Here is a 15,054-nt window from a genome sequence, read left to right on the forward strand (position 1 = left end):
AGCGGCTTGGGCGGAGAGACATTTGACGCCCTTGCTGATGCTAGCGAATTAAATGAGGCAGCAGGGGGGCCCTTTCACGGGTCAGGTCCTGGCAGAGCAGTGACTGACCCCTGAACACAAACAGCTCCAGACATCCCCAGCGCACCTCAATTACCGAAAGCGGAGCTGTCTCATGATGATGGTGGTTTTCCTGGTATGTGTCAACAAGGGTGAGGCGGGACGGGAGAGCAACAGGGGAGGGGGCAATTGGGAGGAGGGTAATGGGGTGTAAAAAAAAGAGTGCCCATGGTGTGATAATGAAGGATTAAAACCACTTTAACTTGGCTAACCAGACACAAACAAGCATTCAGGGACAAGGCTGGAGCCAGATGACAGGGGTGCTGCTGTTGGCATTAACTTAATGCACCCAGTTCCGGGCGCCCCTTAGAATCTTGGCGCCCTGAACCTTGGCCTAGTGCACCGATGCTTAAGGCCGCACTGAGCATATGGTTCTATGCGGAATTGGAAATAAAGGATTAATATAACGAAACAAGTCTACATTAAATAAACTACACATTCGATGCAAACTCTAAGCTATGAAGGCACTGAGTGAAATTACTGATAACAGCCATTGTCAAAATATCGACTATTTAGCCAGCCCAAGCAAGGCCTATGAATATCTGTGAGAAATGATAGGATCGGGTTCCCATAAGCACAGTCTCTGGGGGGTGGGGAGCGGCATCCTTTTTATGTCTCGCCTAGCGTTGCAGAGCATGTGTTGCTCGCTTGGCGACACTTAAAGTGAGAGAGGAGATTTGAGAAGGGGACTTGAAGCCCCGCCTATCATTTTCATTGGGTCGCATTAGAGTTTATGCTAAACGCTGGCTTCCCATTGAAAAGGATGCTTTTGGGCTGCTGCCCTTGCTCCCTTTTGGACAGCCCATCCGGACTGGGTCATCTGCTTCACGACTGTCGTGAAGCACTTTCTTATCTTTAAGGGGGTATCTGCTAATTAGAAACAGATGGCCCTCCCTAAAGATAAGAAAGCGTGCAGGCACTACCCTGCACACTGAGGTCTCCTCGCTTCAGCCCCCCATCAGGTTTGAGTCTCTGCATCAACTCAACATCCTGTGATTTTGCACTTAATCTCCCATGCCTATAAACAATGCATGTGTCTATGTTAGGGTGACCGGACTTTGAGAAGCAAAAACCGGGACAAGCCATATATATATATATTTTTTTTTTCCCGCAAAATTGAGCCGCACACAACAGTACTTCTTTTTGCAAGATTTTATTTGCCAAACAGAGCCAGTCTGTCCACCGACGCGTTTCGGCTTTGCAGCCTTTGTCACGGTAAGGAGACACTACTATCATCATCCATTTAAGCATTTCCTGTTTAAAAACAACCCGATTGCATTATGGGAGTAGTAGTGCAAATTCATTATCCCCAACGACAGACAACATAATTTAACGTTTTTTTGTGTGTGTGTGTGTGGCTACATTGTGTAATAACATAATCTTATCTTATCTGATTTGGCACAACTATGGGCAAAAAGAAAATGCATTGCTATTATTGCACATTCGATTTGCATTCATCATATGATTCGTATCGACGAAATTCAGTTGTTTCTAAGCCTTAAGAGATTCTTATTTAGTATAGCTCCCTTTAGTTCATTAACAGTTTCATGCATTGATTTTAAGGCATTTAGTGTTGTTTAAGATTTCTTTAAATTGTGTGTTTAGTACACATTTTCTACTAATCAGTGTGCCATTTCAGCTTTCCTGTTTAGTTGGTATAGTACCCGTTTTACACAATGTTATTCACTTGTTAGGATATTTGGATATCCACTAGGTGGAAGGTCAATTTTAATGTTTTTTGATTTTTAGTTCTTATCTTCTTTCTCCAAACTGTGATTTAAAGATGAGTGTACATTTCCTCATCGTTATTCAATCCTCTCGGAGCCTTGGATCGCAGCCTTATAATGAATCTAGATTCCATTTGGCGGAGTTTTCGTTTTCGCTCACCCAGTCTTTCATTGTGTGTCACTGCATCCACACCGAAGAATTCAATTTTTCTCCAATCATTATTTTGGCGCATGCCCATGTGTTTTGCTGTTGCATAATTGGTATCTTTGTTTTTGGCCACTCTTATATGTTCTAAGATTCGCTTTTTGAGCATGCAGGTTGTGCTTCCAATATATCTTTTTCCACATGCACACTGTATTACATATACTACATATTGTGTAGTGCTTGTGATCTTCTTATTGATTTTGATTGTTTTTCCTTCAAAATCCACTATGCCCTTTTTGTTGGTCGCAATTTTGCATGCTTTGCAGTTTAGACATTTTTTGAATCCCATTTGTTGCTGGGTGAGCCTTGTTTGTTTGACTTCTGTTTGGAAGTGACTCTTCACCAGATTGTCTTTTAAAGATCTTGCCTTACGATAGGTTATCAGTGGTCCTGTTCCAATTGTTTTTCCGATGTCAAGAACCTTTGTTAAGAAATGCCAATGTTTTTGAATGACCTTTTTTATTTTCTCATGTTCTTTACTGAATGTTAAAATCAGTCGGGGTTTTGTATCCTGTGATTTTACCATTGTTATCGATATTTCTCCATTCTTTTCCCCATTTATATTTGGTTCTTCTTCTTTTTCGTCTTTTCCTTTTCTTTTTGACATCAAAATTTAATTGTGAGTTTTCCATGCCACTTTCTTTTTGCTTTTATTTAGGACTCTTGGCTTGTATCCTCTGTCTTTTAATCTTCCGGCACTGGCTTCTATTTGATTGGTTGCATCAGTATCTTTTGAACAATTTCTTTTAATTCTTATAAATTCTCCATACGGGATGCTATTTAGGAGTGATTGCGGGTGGAAGCTATTTGCGTGCAAGATGCTGTTTGTGGCTGTTTTTTTTGCGATATAACGTTGTTTGTATCTTCCCTTGGTCAATGTACACTGTGGTGTCCAGCAAATTAAGTTTTTTTTTTTTTGTTTCGCAGGTAAATGATAGTCCGATTTTGTTGTTGTTGAGACCATCAAAATATTTCATAAAATCTTCTTTTTTGCCGTCCCAGACTATAAATAAGTCGTCAATGAATCTTACCCATAGCTCTATTTTATCCAAAGCTGACTGATTGTCTGGGCCCCAGGCTATTTCCTTCTCCCACCATCCCATCGTTAGATTTGAAAAATTCGGGGAGAAGGAATTGCCCATGGCTGTGCCACATAGTTGATGATACAGCTGATGATTAAAAAGGAATACGTTATTACTTGGACAGATTTTAATCATAGACAGTAACATAGCTGAGTGGTGTAGTTTCGTTATTTTTCTCTGTCTAAGAAAGTAAGCGCAAGCTTCCAATCCCACATTATGTTCAATCGAGGTGTATAGTGATACCACATCAATCGTTGCCATCAGAAAATTTTGATTCCATGTAATATTTGACAAGATTCTTAAAAAGTCACCCGTGTCCTGTATGTATATATATTCCTGAATTTCCTTTGCGTTCCATGCAGGATTCTTTTTGCAGCGAAAGTCACGGCACCACAGCAGAGGTAATGATTTTAAAGATTATTTATTTCACAGACCATAGTGCAAACGAACAAACAGGACGGTCTACTTGTTTCGGCTTCCAATAGCCTTCTACTAGACCATCGAGTCCTTCGTGTCTAGACTGTATTTCTAAAGTGCTCAGTGCTTAACCCCTTGTTCCTGTTTACTATTGTTCAACAGCTAGACTGCTGATCCTCTTTGGCAAACATGGATTGATTCATTTAGACATTGCTAGTAAAGTGCATTCAGTGCCAAACAACTGCAGGTGCAGGATAGAAATTCATATATATATATATATTTAAAACACAGAGTTGTCATTTCATTTCATGTTAGAAACTCAATATCGACCGGAGAACTTTTGTCCCATCATTATTCTTATCCAATTCCCCATGTATTTTCAGTGCGCCTAGGGTCATATTTGCAATTACACAAGCATGGGCTATATGTTTATTCATTATAGTTTGCCTTTCATTAAATCATGTAATAGTTAATGATTCCATCAACATTAATCAGTAAGATCTATAAAATGTAAAGTACAAATTAAGATCAAGTTCAATTCAAAACTTCATTAATGTAGCCTTCTATTTAGATATAATTTTCATGAGTCCACCAGTTGCTAAATTGGGGGAGATGGAAAAATCAAAGTCCATGGGACTATGGTATATATAAATATATATATATATTTTTTTTTTTTTCAAACAACAGCGCGGTCCTTCCGGGATGCTCTCTCCCCAGTCAGGTGGCGTCTCAAAGTTCGGCGGACCACACCGACCGAAATTAATTATAATCCACAGTTTTGCTACAAAGCAAGGAGACGCACTCAGGAATACTCAGCATAAGTTTATTGCCCAGTTGACACGCTACGCGTTTCGACAATGAATCTTGAGATTCATTGTCGAAACGCGTAGCGTGTCAACTGGGCAATAAACTTATGCTGAGTATTCCTGAGTGCGTCTCCTTGCTTTGTAGCAAAACTGTGGATTATATATATATATATATATATATATATATATATATATATTCTCCCCACCACCGCTGGTTAGGAGATAAGCTGGCGTGGGCGGTCCCGTTGCAGCCACCAGCTGGCTGTATCAATTCACTCCACCAAACATCAAAGATTTTCGATGAAAACGGGACACCCAGGGCTGCAGTGTACAAAAAGTTTATTCAGCAGATGAGGAAAGTACAGCGACGCGTTTCGCCATTACGGCTTGGTCACGCTCGTCTCATGGCGTTCATCACCGTTATTTAAACACCACCCTAGTGCACATAATTAACATTCTGTGAAATGGCGGCGGCCATTTTGTAACATGCACAAAACCATCATATAAGTATAATCTTTAGAGTTTCCACTTATATTGTAAAGTTTGGTTGTGTATCCTGTTGTTAAATAAGAATTAAATCATGTAATAACGTACATTCTGTAATTTACAATGGGTGACCACAACAACCACAAGTGTGCGTATATTGTGTTACAATGTACCATTTTGTACCCAATTCTTTTGTACAATGTTATGTTCGTATATACGTAAACCCTATGACACGAGTATGAGACTTGAAATCGCTTTGAATTTAATTTTGAAATTTATGTCCACAAGGACTGTTCGAGCATTTCTATCTGTGTGCCCACTGGGGCGATATGATTTATGTTGATTTAGGCCGGCATAGAGAAAAAGTGTTCTTTGGCCACATACCAGCATAGACTGGGAGACGTATGATTGAGATGCAATGTAAACAATCTATGACGCCTGGGTAGGCGGACCAATCATGATACAGCCCATGTTTGGATATTTGATACATGATCCTGGTTTTTTATATAACAAAAGGACTGGGGTTTACGTATATACGAACATAACATTGTACAAAAGAATTGGGTACAAAATGGTACATTGTAACACAATATACGCACACTTGTGGTTGTTGTGGTCACCCATTGTAAATTACAGAATGTACGTTATTACATGATTTAATTCTTATTTAACAACAGGATACACAACCAAACTTTACAATATAAGTGGAAACTCTAAAGATTATACTTATATGATGGTTTTGTGCATGTTACAAAATGGCCGCCGCCATTTCACAGATTGTTAATTATGTGCACTAGGGTGGTGTTTAAATAACGGTGATGAACGCCATGAGACGAGCGTGACCAAGCCGTAATGGCGAAACGCGTCGCTGTACTTTCCTCATCTGCTGAATAAACTTTTTGTACACTGCAGCCCTGGGTGTCCCGTTTTCATCGAAAACCTTTGATGTTTGGTGGAGTGAATATATATATATATATATATATATATATATATAGATAGATAGATAGATAGATAGATAGATAGATAGATAGATAGATAGATAGATATATTTATATATTTTTTTGAAAATTGATAACACACTCAGCAAAGGATGTTTCATCAGAAACTTTACTTTCAAACCGGCAATTCATTCCAAACATTTTCCATAGCCTGATGCATTTCAGAGCTCCAGCTCTTTCATCAGAGGCTTGCTAACAGTCCACAGAAGTAGTAACACACTCTCTTCTCCCCTCTGCATGCTAGTAGGTAATTGCTCTCAGGTGGGCCTCCCAAGTGAGTTCCAGTGTTCGTGCATGCTGAGAGGTGTGGTGTGTTGTGCACCATTAATTCACTTTTATCCTCCAAATAAAGAATTCAGCTGAATTTAACTGCTGTGAGTGCGTCCTTGAAAGCAGGACAACATGGGGACATATATATATATATATATATATATATTTGTCAGTGACAGCATTAACGTTTTGAACTAAAAAAAACACTGCAATTCACCAGTTATAGTTAGCAGCGCTACCTAAACTTGCCCCCCGCCATGCACTGCTTATGACCTCATATATGGCATCACTCATGGCATGTTATGTGACATCACTGATGACATCTCAAATGACATCATTGATGACATCATCCAAGCTTCGCTTCCCTCATATTTCTATATAAATTACTGTGGCATTAGAGGTATGACAGTATAAAACAGCTCAAGAGAGGATAAGGCATCCATACTACCAGCACAAAAACAACTCCCTTAGGTGTTGAAATCCGACACACACCAGCCCTACATTAAGAAATTAAGTTATCAGTAAAGAACTGAGGGGCATATTACCAAGCAATAGCGATAATTATCGCTATTGCTTGGTTAGAGACAAAAATTTACCGCTGAGCTGTGGCGATTTTTATCGCAGATAAACCTTGGTATTACCAAGGTTTATCGCAAATGTGATAAAAATCGGCCGCAATGCATGAATATCGCTGAAAAGTCAGCGATATTCATGCATTACCGAGCTAATGCTCTTAGCCATGTTATCCACCTCCCATTGGATAACATGGCTAAGAACTGCTCAGGGCAGGTGTTAGCTTTTGGAGATATTCGCGCTTAGCGCGAATATCTCCAAAAGTTGGTAATAGAAGATAGCGATGTTAGCGACTGTTTCCAGTCGCTAACATCTTGGCACGCCCACTTTGCATGTCATTAGTGATAAATATCACTGACATGCAAAGTGGGGCCCAAGATGGTCGCTATATCCTACTAGCTGTCGCTAACTGGTGTTAGCGACAGCTAGGTAATAGGGAGATAATTTTATCTCCGCTTTCTTGGCTTTTAAAGCCAAAAAAGCGGAGATAGACCCCCTTGATAATATGCCCCTGAGTACTGTACACAGTGTTTACTCTTTGGAGAAAGCTCAGTCTGTACCACTCTGTTTGCAAACACTGAAACTCTCATGAGGCCCTGCCGCCAACACCTCCCCATAACTACAACCCCAAATGAGCAATTTATTGTGAGAGGGACAGGCGGCCCTCACGGGCCGATTTCGGGCCCAGGAACCTCATCCATGGGGCCAGCAGCAATTTTTATGCAGGGGAGCATGTGTTCTCATCCCCCAGTGCAGGTTTGAAGGGGGGAACACGACCTCCTCTCCAGGCTGATTTAGGATCTGGGGACATCATCTCCCGGGGTCCCGAAAAACTTTTATGGGGGGGCATGCGGCCCCCTTACCCAGGCCGATTTCTACCCTGGGGACCGCACCCCCCCTGGGACCCGGCAACATATCGAAGTGGGAGAGGGGGCATGCGAACCCCCTACCCTGGGGACCGCACCCCTCCTGGGAACCGGCATCATATCGGAGGGGGAGAGGGGGCATCCGAACCCCCCTCCCCGTGTCTATTTCGACCCTGGACCCTATATCCGGAGCCTGGCACCATATTCAAGGTGGAGAGGCATACATGCCCCTCCCCTTCTCAGGCCAATTTCGGCCCCAGGGCCTGGCACCATATTGAAGGGGGAGGGGAGACAAGGCCCCCCCCTCCATGGGCTGATTTCGGACCCTGGAACCCCATTCTCTGGAGGCCAGCAAACATATGGTCGGTGCCCGGGTACCCACCAAGGGCACCCACCACACTGTTGTTGGAGGCCAAAGGAAGGAGCCCCAAGGCTCCCAAGGCTCTAGCCTGCTCCCCGCATCCAGACGGGTGCTACACTTTGATCTGGATAATTAGATCTAAAGTCCGCTACCAGCGAGCAGGAGCATTTGTGAAGCAGACTTGATGTTTTCTCCCGCTTGTCGAAGATTTAAAAATGCTCCCGCTAAGCAAGAGAAAACAGAGGTATACCTGCCCGCGCTGGTATGAGCAGGGAAATCGCTATGTCCTGGGAGAGGGCACCCATTCTGTGAAGGTTCAACCTAGAAGATTGCTGTACCTTTTGTTGTTAAGTGGAGAAGATTTGTTTGTCCTTTAAACAAGTTCCTGTGATGTATCCAAGCTCCCCCCTGAGTTTTTGAGTGGTAGAGAAATAATGCCTTAAATCACTGATGAAAAGGCTGAGCATGAGGTGAACTCTTCAATAGAGCATCCTTTAAAACTGACCATCATAAGGGCTCTTCCTGTGGTTGTTTGTGGTCGAATATTATCAGCCCCTAGGCATCATTTTCATTGATGATTTGATCACTATCAAAGATCATGAACAATATAAGATATTTTGCTAATATAATGCAAAGATTTACGAATCTCTGGTTAAGATGCATATGAACTTCATACACTCTCTGTCTCTCTCTCGTTCGTTCAAAAAATATTTTTCAAAACCTACGATTTCAGTGAGCTGATGTCACTGTTCACTACCAACAATTGGAATTTTTTTCCAGCACCACTGCTTGCCCTGAGGGTCTTCATGTTTGGACAGGGAACAATCTGAAGAAAGAGGTTCAGGCCTCGTGCATCAACAGGCATGGTGATTACCCAGCTGTTATGGTAGTCCTTTGCAGTGTGCAGTTTTGGGTATGTTAATATAATTTTATGTTAATATAATTTATAATGCACATGAATTACTCCAGAAGGGTATCTCAGCGCAGCGGGGCGCCACAGGCAAGCAGCATTAGTATCTGAAAAGTTCAGTTTTGAGAAGCTTCCTAAAATGAAAGTGGTAAATACACTTCCGTAGATGAGAGGGTGGTTCCAATATAAAGGGGCCAGATAGGAGAAAGCTTTCCCCTCAGAGCATGTTTTCCTAATGCAGGGAATAGTTCAATGATTTTTGCACTATGCAACAGATCTTGACTATAATTCTCTTGCGTATGGGAATACAGTGGAGTAAGCTTAAGAGGGGGAGAGAGGCTGGTCTGGCTTGCAAATTCTGAATGAGGCGAGCCGCTGTGTTTTGGACAACTTGGAGTTTGTTTAATAGAGACTCGCTATTTGCAGCCATAGCAGCATTACAGTAGTCGAGGTAGCTGATCACCAGTGTCTGTAGTAGTAGTTTCCGCAGAGAAATTGGAGGTAAAGTGAATATTCTGTGCAACAAACTCATCATATGAAAGCAGGCGCCAGGGGTAGCCACTACCTAATCTTTCATAGTGAAAGACTGGTCTAGGCAAATGCCAGATTTTAAACTGAAAACTTGGTGGTAGGTGCTATACCCGAGTCAGTTGGCCACCAATCTGGGGACCAAAGCAGTTGGGCTTCACCAAAGAGCATAATCACCATCTTGCTTGTATTCAGCTGGAGAAAATTCTCAGTCATCCAGATCGAGAGGGCTTTCATACCCTCAGAGAAGCGTGCTTCGGTAGTATGTAGATCGTTATTGAAGGAGATGAGAACTTGGGTGTCATCCGCAATGAAAGGGGAGTGAATTCAGTGGATCTGATGGTTTTGGCAAGGGGGGCCACATAGATGTTAAATAATGTGGGACTCAGACAAGAGCCCTAAGGCACCCTCTTGTTGAGCTCTATGGTGCAGGATCTGAAAGGGCCTAAATTGAGGGTCTGGGTTTGATGAAAACTCACGAACCATTGTAGGGCAACGCCCTGAATACTCATCTCTTTTAATTTCTGGAGCAGTCTATGGTGGGACACTGTATAGAAGGCTGCCAACAAATTAAGCAGCACTAACAGAGCAGGCTGATTTGTATCTTGGGAACTTCTGATGTAATCTGTTACTGCTAAGAGAGCACTTTCTGTGCTATGCATGGGTCTATAGCCGGATTGGGAAGAATGTAGGAACCTGTTGGATTCTAAGTGCTCCATAAGTTTTTTATTAAGGTGTCCTTCCATCAGTTTACTAATCAGGGGGAGAAGCGAGATAGGGCGGAAATTCGATAAATCAGAGCCAGGGAAAGTGACCTTCTTATTAATGGGAATGACCTGTTTAGCCTTCCAATCTAGTGTAAGCCTACCTGAGCTCATAGAAAGGTTTAATCAAGAGCAGATGGTAGGGACAAGCTGATTGGCCAACATTGCTGAGATCTTGGCTGGCGCTATGTCCAGGTGCGGTCCAGGCGCCCGTCCGTGCCTCGACCGCGCCCAGCGCCAGATCCCCTGGACCCCGATGCCACCACAACAACAGACTGCACTACCACTCCAGCACCCTCCACGCCCTCAAACCCGGACGAGACCACCCCTGCTACCAGGCCATCCCGAAACACACCCAAGGGCCCTTCACCTGCCGGAACTGCAGCTTCACCAGCATCCAGCCCGCAAAACCGCCAACCAAAGAACCCAACCTCCTCCGTTGTATCCTCAACACCCGCTCCGCTCGCAAGCACGCCATCGAACTTTGGGACCTCCTCGACTCCACCGCCCCCGACGTCGCCTTCCTGACGGAAACCTGTGCCACCTCGGCACCAGACATCGCCATAGCCATCTCACAGGGCTACAAGATCCCCCGTAAAGACCGCACCAACTGAGTCGGAGGGGGAATCGCCATCATCCACAAAGACACCCTCAGAGTCTCGACCAACACCGACAAAACCCTCACCACCGCCGAGCACATGCACTTCCAGATCCATACCGACCCCAACACGACCCTCAGGGGAACACTCGTCTACAGACTACCCGGACCCGACCACAGTTCAGTGACACCATCGCCGACCTAGTCAGCAACCACGCCCTCGCCTCCAAGGACTACATCCTCCTCGGGGACCTGAACTTCCACCTCGAGAACAACAACAACGCCAACTCCACCGCCCTGATCGACAACCTCACCAACCTCGGACTCAAACAGCTCGTGACAACACCCACCCACGCCGCTGGACACACACTGGACCCCATCTTCTCTGCAAGCCCCCACGTCTCCTTCCACCACACCACCGAACCCCACTGGACCGACCGCAGATGCGTCCACTTCACCTTCAGGAAACCCACCACACACCACCGCACCCAACAGCTGCGACGCCGCTGCTGGGGCAAGGTCACCAAGGAGCAACTGACCACCACACTCGCCCTGAGACCACCCGCCGACCCCATCGACCCCATACACCGCCGCTACCAACCTCAAACAGTGGATCAACGACTGCGCCAACACCCTCGCCCCTCTCAAGACCTCCACCACCAACCACACAAACAAGAGAGCTGCCTGGTTCACCGAAGACCTCCGAACCTCCAAGCACACCTGTCGAAAACTTGAGAAGAAATGGCTCCGCGACCAAACACCAGAAAGCCACACAGCCCACAAGAACGCCACCCGCAGGCACCACCAACTCATCAGGACCGCCAAGAGGACCGCCTTCAAGGACCGCCTCGACAACAACACACACAACACCAAAGGGCTCTTCAGCATCGTTAAAGAACTCTCCAACCCCAGCTCCAACACCAACGACATACCACCAAGACCTGTGCAACTCACTGGCCACCTTCTTTCACCGCAAGATCACCGAGATCCACGACAGCTTCAACTCCGACACCCCTGCACCCACCGCTGAGACCACTACCCCTGCGACCTACACCCGCACCAGTCACCTGACCACCTGGTCCAACGTCAGCGACGAAGACACCATCAAAACCATGAACTCCATCTACTCCGGATCCCCATCCGACCCCTGCCCTCATCACCTGTTCAACAAAGCCAGCCCAACCATCGCGCCCCACCTCCGGAAAACAATCAACATCTCCTTCGAGACAGCAACCTTCCCGGAAAGCTGGAAGCACGCCGAGATCAACGCCCTACTAAAGAAACCCAAGGCGGACCCCAAGGACCTCAAGAACTTTCGGCCCATCTCCCTGCTCCCGTATCTGGCGAAAGTAACAGAGAAGATTGTCAACAAACAGCTAACCCGCTACCTCGAAGACAACAACGTCCTGGAACCCTCCCAGTCCGGCTTCCGCAGCAACAACAGCACCGAGACCGCCCTCATCGCCGCCACCGATGACATCAGAATCCTGATAGACAAAGGAGAAACAGCCGCCCTCCTCCTCCTGGACCTATCAGCAGCCTTTGACACGGTCTGCCACCGCATCCTATCAGCACGCCTCCATGACGCCGGAATCCAAGGAAAGGCCCTCGCCTGGACCACATCCTTCCGCTCCGGCAGAACCCAGAGCATCCGCCTCCCACCCTTCTGCTCTAAAACTACCGAGATCATCTGCGGCGTCCCACAGGGATCCTCCCTCAGCCCGACGCTGTTCAATATCTACATGGCACCCCTCGCCCACGTCGCACGACAACATAACCTCAACATCATCTCCTACGCCGACGACACCCAGCTGATCATATCCCTCACCGAAGACCCCCACACCGCCAAAGCCAACCTCCACAGAGGAATGAAGGCCGGCGCCAAATGGATGAAGGACAGCAGACTGAAGCTAAATTCAGACAAAACGGAGGTCCTCATCCTCGGGCCCACCCCATCAGCCTGGGATGACTCCTGGTGGCCCACATTGCTGGGCACAGCCCCGGAACCCACCGACCACGCCCGCAAACTGGGGGTCATCCTCGACTCCACCCTCTCCATGACAAAGCAAGTCAACGCCGTCTCCGCGCCCTGCTTCAACACCCTCCGAATGCTCCACAGGATCTTCAAATGGATCCCCCCTGACACGAGAAAAGCCGTCACCCAGGCCCTCGTCACCAGCAGGCTCGACTACGGGAACGCCCTCTACTCAGGAACAACAACCAAGCTCCTGAGACGACTACAACGAATCCAGAACGCCTCGGCATGACTAATCCTCGACATCCCCTGACGCAGCCACATCACACCCCACCTGAGAGGCCTGCACTGGCTCCCAGTCAACAAGAGGATCACCATCAAACTCCTCATCCACGCACACAAAACCCTTCACCACGCCGGACCAGCATACCTCAACGACCGACTCAGCTTCTATACCCCCACCCGCTGCCTCCGCTCTGCCAACCTCACCCTCGCCACAGTTCCCCGTATCCGTAAAGCCACCGCCGGCGGCAGATCCTTCTCCTACCTCGCCGCCAAGACATGGAACACCCTCCCTACATACCTATGACAGACCCAGGACCTGCTGGCCTTCAGAAGACTCCTCAAGACCTGGCTCTTCGACCAGTAGCAGCCCCCCCCCCTCCAGCGCCTTGAGACCCTCACAGGTATTTAGCGCGCTTTACTGATTGATTGATTGATTTGGCAGTCTTCAGCATTTCACAGACGGAGTCAGCTTTAAGGGGTACAAAGTTCTCTAGTATTGCTGAACTATCAACTTTAGAGAGGAAGCACTGGGATTCTACTCCCAATTGGTCACTTGCTTCAGGAAATTTGTCTAGATCAAATTAACTTTTTCTTCGAAATGGTTTGCAATGGCATCACATAAATCTTGCGAGGGGGGGTATCTGTGTTCCAATCGGAGGGATGTCATGAAGCATGTACGTGTCATGGGGATTTCCACCAGTTCAGATGAGAGAAATCATTTGTTTGGGGGCTGAGCTGACAACACCATGCTCCTGGTGGGGTGGGGTGGGGAAGCTTCACGAATATCTTGAAATGTAACCTGAATAAACCTTCTTAAACTCGCATCTATGCTTGGACTAGCCATCACCTTAGCCATCCTAAGACCAGCATACTTGGAGACGAAGCTTAGACCTCATAAGTTCTTATATGTGAAGTTTAGTTATGGCGCAATATGTTTGCACAATGCGTACACCCGGAAATGTCCTCATGCACTGATTTTAGATTATTCTGTTTTTTTCACAGTGTTTGTTTGTTCGCACTCTTCACGAGCACCTTGTGGATTACAAACTATGATGTACTGACCATTGATAATTACTATCTGTATAAATATTGTTACTTTTCCCCCCGTTGTTGCTGGTCCACCTCTAGTCCCTTAGTTTGGTGCCTGCCACCTGTTTGTTCCTGCATTTATTGTCCCTTAGCATGTGCCTTTTCTAAGTGAACATCAAAGGAACCCTTGTTGTCAAAGGCATTGATCCTTAGAGGTGTCAGTTATGAGATGCAGCTGTAGCGACAGTTATGTCACTGTCTTGTAACTGCAGTCACCTCTTGTAGCCTAGTGCCTCGTGCTCTCCTGCCTGCCCCTTTAACCTGCACTGCTCACTCCCTCTCTACCTGCTGGTTAGGCACCTGAGATCATCTGCGTCACACGGTGAGGTTCTAGCATTTTGAGACAGACCACTTCATGCACACGGGCCCTCAACCATTCAGTCCATCTGTTCGTTCTTTTGCCCCCTCTTGGGTTCTGATTTCCCTTGCTGCTGCCCTTCTCAGCGCTTTAAGGAGATTCTAAGGTTGCATATATAGGGATATAAAAAGACTACATAATATAACATTGCCTTTTGCTGGGTTTGATCATAACCATGATATGGGATATTTTACACAGGGTCAAGGACTCTATGCATGCGTGCTTGATGACAGCGCCTGTCCCCCTGATAGGAATGTCTGCCCGTGGCTAACTACTCAAGGAAGCTTCCTTGTTAACAGACACTTCACCCAACCTGAAAATATATCAATAGAAGAACACTCGACTGTCCCACACCTGCAAAGTGCTGGCTGAGAGGCTCAGTCAACTCGTAGTCACCTGGAAAAAGGTGCCCTTTGCCTTGATAGGGGCTCAGTCCACTGATATGCTGCTGGTGGGGGCTGTGCTGGGCCTGTATGCGCTCAGTCCACAGGGCGACACCGGCCATTTCCACACCTGAAACACTTGGTCTTGTGCTTGGAGATTCAGCCACAATTTGATGCACACCTAGAAGATCCAGTACTTGCCCAGTGCCTAATAATCTACCCTCTCTGAGGAAACTGCAAGGAAAACTTCTGATAC

General features: G+C 46.1%; 1 protein-coding gene across 2 annotated transcripts in view; it reads right to left on the minus strand.

Moving 5' to 3' along the window:
- Positions 1-15,054, minus strand: part of SERPINF2 (serpin family F member 2) — a 203,939-nt gene that overhangs the window by 187,074 nt on the left and 1,811 nt on the right. The gene's annotated exons all lie outside the window — the stretch shown is intronic.

This window comes from Lissotriton helveticus, chromosome 3_1 (assembly GCF_964261635.1).
Source record: "Lissotriton helveticus chromosome 3_1, aLisHel1.1, whole genome shotgun sequence".
In the NCBI taxonomy this organism is placed as follows: domain Eukaryota; kingdom Metazoa; phylum Chordata; class Amphibia; order Caudata; family Salamandridae; genus Lissotriton; species Lissotriton helveticus.